Below are 6233 nucleotides of genomic sequence, written 5' to 3' on the forward strand. Positions count from 1 at the left end.
TATACCATTCAGTTGTACATTGAAAGGATTATGTGCTAGCAGGATGATAAAACGAGTAGAATATGACATACAAGCATTCATTATTTGAAGCAATAATTAATTTCAACCTAATGTACCACTTATTTATGTAGAAAAGGACTTTGAATTACAACATAAGGAGTGACTCAATAATAGAACATTCCTATTTTTTTTGTGTTGTTTAAAATTAAAGTCATAGTAGCATAAAAAAAAATTATGCTAATTTTGTAGCTTATTTTGTTTATACATGTTTATTAGCTACCTTTTCTAGTTTTGATTTAACAATTAATAAAATGTCTCTTTTTGAAGATCAAAGAAACCCTATATGAATTATTTAATTAATATCTTCTTAGATTATTATATAAAATGAAATGGGCATGTGAATAGAAAGAAACTAGAAGGACATTGTCTATAGATGAAGGTATGAAATGGATAATTTTGGAGTACTCAATACAGAAAATCAACATTCAAAATGCACATATCATCATTCAAGATCAAATGGATGTGTGGGATTTTACACAGCATGATTAAACACCCTTCCTTTTCATTTTCCCTTTCTTCCTTCTCTACTAAAAAGGGTCACTGTAGAGACATAGATCACAAGGGCATAGCAACAGATAAAATATATATTCATTCCTAAATGGACTAAATGATTATATGAAATGAAATGGGATCATATGATTAGAAATAAAATAGAAATAAATTGTGTAAAAATGAAGGTATGAAATGGGGAATTTTGGATTACTCAATACAAACACTTAACATTAGGTATGCATATTTCTATGTATAAAACCCTTTCTTCTCCTTTTCCCTTTCTTCCTTCTCCACGGAGAAACATCGCTACACCTCAATGTATTTTACAAGGACACAAAAAGAAAAAAAATATAGTAGTAGAGATGTAGATCACAAGGGCATGACACAAGAAAAAATATATATTCAATCCTAAATCCTAAATAAATGAATGGGGGCATAAGTTATAACACAAAAAATCAAAATATAATGAAGTCTAATTTCCCTCCATTCCCCTAACTCAAAAAAAGCCAACAATATTATTTTATGTTTATAGAATTAACACAAAAAACTAACATATACCTAATTTTCTAATTGCCTTGAGATTGTAAGAAAATGTAATTGATCTCATGTCTTCATGTCTTTGTGGGTTGCACCAATTGGAGGTGTATTTGGGAATCTGGGTGTTCAAAATAATTTATCTTTTCCTTCTTTTTTCCCCTTATATTTCCAACTCTGTTGCAATAATTATGGTACCATCTCAATAGTAATGATGCTAGGGATATTATAGAAAATTTTTGAATTCTCATTATAATTCCTCTACCATCGTAAACTGTCATCACAATTCAAGCTCAAACATTGTAGTGGGAGATTGTTGGACCTATAAAGCACATTGGCACAAAGATCAGATAATGGTGATGACTAATACTTAAAATGACAATAATTGAGTGTTATAATTAATGACAAACTAAGTAAGAAAGATGAATGTTGATAGAATCTTGTACTAGTTTAGATGTGAAAGGTGACTTAGTCAAAGTCATGAGAGAAATGGGCACAATGGATAGTTAATAAAGGAACAAGCATGAAGGGTCATTAGTGATGTAACATGATGAAAGGATAGTCAAGAAGAGTGATGTAATATGCATCCAAGTGAAAGCAGCTAAAGGAAATAAGGATAGAAGATAGAAATTGACTCATAGATAGTCTTGTAGGCCTATGAAGCTAGGTACCTACTCATAGGTAGTCACAGGTGCTACATGATAAGTATATATGCTACTCAAATTTGAGTATGAGAGGGATTTTGAAATTCCTTCTAGTGCTCAAGATCTGTAAAGTGAAAAATAGATAAATAGATAAGAAATAAAGTGTAGAGAGTACAATCAAACATCAAAGGTTGAATGTAACATTTGTGTTACAACAAGTGTCAAGAGTGACATTGTGATAGAAGGTTCAATCATATGGAAATACAATATTGCTAGAGAAGATCAAGGAATCTTTAAGGTATTCATAGAAGATCTACCATGCAAGGTGTGCCACTTTACATCAACTCTTTAGTTTTCCTTCTTAATATTGCAACTATTACAAGCTCTTAACTAGGTAGGTATGAATGTAAGATTTCCTAAATTCTTGAACAAGGTATCCTTAACAAGATTATGTAAACATAATAGATTGTATACATTATTAATAAGATATGTTCTCAAAATGAACTATTGCATCCTTTATCAGGGCACCCTTTTACTTGCAAGGAAAAGCTCGAGGGTATATTACTCCCACTATAGTTTTCATCCTCACACTGAGGGTTTCCATGTACAAAAATCATACCTCATTGATGTATGCTCACTTGTGTGAACTTGTGTAGTTTTATTGTGTTACACTTCTCATTTCTTTTCTAATTAAGAAAATGGTAGTTAGAATTTATAACATAGTAGCTCAACTAACTAGTTGGAAAGATTGTACCGATTCAGCCCACCACCCCCCTTCCCCAACCCCACCCGTTCTTATTAGTAGTCTAAGACAACATGAATTTGGTACATAATAGATTAAGATCTACAAGCTTGGTATTGTGTTCATGGATGAGTATAGATATCATATCCATGTTGGCTTGAGTTTATGTTGAGGTATGATTGATTTACAATTCATTTGGTGAATACTAGTAGTAGATGAGTATACATGAACTATTATCAAAGATAGTTGGTAGCATATTGGCTATATCTTATCAACAAGGTTAGAGTAATTTCATTGATCTTGGATTATGGTTGAAGACATATTTTTTATGATATTTTTGTGATAGAAAGTCTTAGAGATCATTCTAGAATGATTGTTGAAGTGAAACATGTGATATATTTTACTAGCAATGGACCATGTTAAGGAAATATGATGTTTTTTATTGGAAAATTTATTAATTATATTATAACATATGGGAACCTTATTATAAGCATTCTAATGCTTCTTAAAAAGGTATGTATGCCCTATTGTGGTTCTATGTAACTAGATGTGCATTGGGAAAGCTCTAATAAATCAACCTAATTGATTATTTGGAAATGGTATAAAGGATATATGTTTTCCTTAGTTGTAAAATATCACATATATCATGAATATTGGATGTGGTTAGAGGATGAAAGTTTGAATGTTGATCATGAGAGAAAAGAAAAGATTGAGTTGTTATATTTTATTAGGCTTTAAAGGAACTTTTTTGGAAAGTAAGTTGCAGATTAGTCAGTTTACTTGATTTTGGATATGTTATCTTGAATTTTAATCTTCAAAATAGGTGGATTAATTTAGATAGTGGTTTTAGTTGTTTCCATATAAATATTTCACAGTGTTATAACCTTCTAACAAGGGTTCAAGGTCTCTTAACATGGATTCACCCTCTAACAAGGACTATTGTACCAAATCCATTATAACTTATTCCTAATATGGACACATCCTTTCACAAGGAACATGTATATTAGTACACTTTCCTCTAGGTTCCATCCTCGGGTATGTGTAGGATCAAGGTCAACCAAACTATGGCCTTAAGTGCCAGTGAAAAACTAGCAAATTAGGGTTATGTTAACTTGACACATAATTTTTAAGTAGTTATGGGATTTATAGCAAAAAGTTGTAAGAAAAGAATCTATAGGAAATTGAATGTAGTTTCTAAACTACTAGGTCTTATCTAGAGAAAAAAAATTATTTGATTTGTCAACAATTTAGATTTTAATGCAGTACCACACAAAAATTAGGGCAAAAATAAAAAGTAGGTGTATGTTTGACCTCCTTAATCAAAATCAAATGCTAATATTTTTTAATATAATTAGAGAAATAAAAACTAGACTCATGCTTAGATGTGATGCATATTTTTGGGTATTTTAATTCCAAATAAATAATTAAATATATATTTTCTAGTGTAACTTTTTTAGAATAAAAAAACTCTTATGTCTCACTACCTTAACTAATTAAGAAATTTATAAAATAAAATTTTATTTTTTTCTTACACTAGGCGAAGCATAGAATGTGATGCAACTTTTGGATTTTAAAAATGTTATAGCTATTTTTCAATCAGTATGTCAATTAGTAGTTTACAGACATCTTCATTAAAAATTAACTAATAAATACTTATCAAATTTAGAATTTGTTAGCAATAATATTGATGAAACCTTGAGAGTGTTATCGAAAAACCCTTTTCATTTCACTAAATTTTGATAAAAATTTTCAAATGGCTTCTCAAAGTTTGAATGTTAGTGAAATATGTCTCAAACAAGTTTTTTGTGTTGACAAAAATAGGTCTGGTAAATACCAAGCCTAATCAGGCACCCAATCCAAAATCAAGTACCCAATAATAGATCAGGTACCTGATTTCAAATCAAGGACCCAAAATTTGGTGGCAAACAATAAATTTTTAAAACTAATTGCCCAAATTTTGTAGGGAAATCAATTTGCCAAGTGTTCAACAATATTGTATATTATTATATATTAGTGTATTATTATATATTAGTAAATTATTATATTTAGTATATATTGGTATATTATTATAATTATTATTATTAAATATAATATAGTAATATATATTATTAATATTATTAATATTATTATCATATAATCTAGTTATATATTATTATTATATTTAATATATAGTAATATATTATTATACAATATAGTAATGTATTATTATTATTATATAGTAAAATATGATTATTATTCTTAAATATAATATAGTAATATATATGATTATTATTAAATTATTATTATTATATAGTAATGGGGTCGTAGGCGACCCCATTTGACCCATACCATCGATTTTCCTATGTCCCTAGGGGTCCTAAGACCCCTAGAAACATATATTGCAATGCAATGGGTCTAGTGGGGTTGTTGGCTAGCCCAAGACCCCATTGGACCCATTGCATCAATTACCATATGTCCCTAGGGGTCCTAGGAACCCTAGGCACACATGTCATGATGCAAGGGGTCCAATGGGGTCATGGGTTATCATATGACCCATTTTAACCCATTCAAATGAATGAAATAGGTTTGTAGGGTCATATGACCCATAGGGACATACGTCATGAAATGCATCGAATGAATGAAATATGTCTTAGGACCCCTAGGGACACATGTTGTCATGAAATGCATCAAAAGGGGTCATAAGTTATCCTATGACCCATTTCAACCCATTTGAACAAATGAAATAGATCCTTGGGGGTCCTAGGACACATGTTGTTATGAAATGCATCAAAAGGGGTCATATGTTATCATATGACCCCTTCTGACCCATTCAAATGAATAAAATGGGTCCTTAGGGGTCCTAGGATCCCTAGGGACACATGTTGTCATAAAATAAGTCCAAAGGGGTCATAGGTTATCATATAACTCCTTTCAACCCATTCAAACAAATGAAATAGGTCCCTAGGGGTTTTAGGACCCCTAGGGAGACGTTATCAAAAAATGTGTCAAAAGGGGTCATAGGATAACATGTATGACCCCTTTTGACCCATTCAAATGAATGAAATAAGTCCCTAGGTATCCTAGCACCCCTAGGGACACATGTTGTCACGAAATGTTTAGAAAGTGGTAATAGGTCATCATATGAACCCTTTCAACCCATTTGAATGAATGAAATAGGTTGGACACATGTTGTCATGAAATGCATCAGAAGGAGTCATAAGTTATCCTATGAACCCTTTTGATCCATTCAAATTAATGAAATAGGTACCTAAGGGTTCTAAGACCCTTAAGGACACATATTGTCATGAAATACATCAAAATTGGTCATGGGATAACCTATGAACTATTTTGACCCATTCAAATGAATTAAATAGGTCCCTAGGGGCCCTAAGGACACATGTGTCATGTCCCCTTTTCAAATAATTAAAAAAATAGTAAACTTTGCTAAGGCAGGCAGGCTCCAAAAAGGTGAAGTTTCGGAAAAGGGGCTAATCTTTGGAAACCAATGGAATAATAAATAAAAATTATTATTAAATTATATTTTATTAACCCCTCTTGGATGCGAGTTAGGGTTATGCCCTCTTTTAAGGGGTTTGGAGGCATTTTGGGCTCATTCAAAAACTTGATTTTTGCTCATTTCTTTGTTATTCTTCAGAGGCTGCCAAACCTGTAGAGAAGGAGACCCAAGAACGAGATTTTGTAGGTTTCCAGGAAGGCTAAGGATGGGAGTTTGAAGCTATTCCATGTGCATGCTCATACAGAGTTTGCCTTTGTGCTAAACA

The sequence above is a fragment of the Cupressus sempervirens genome, chromosome 2, assembly GCF_028749045.1.
Source record: "Cupressus sempervirens isolate cs-2001-9-10 chromosome 2, ASM2874904v1, whole genome shotgun sequence".
Classification (NCBI taxonomy): Eukaryota; Viridiplantae; Streptophyta; class Pinopsida; order Cupressales; family Cupressaceae; genus Cupressus; species Cupressus sempervirens.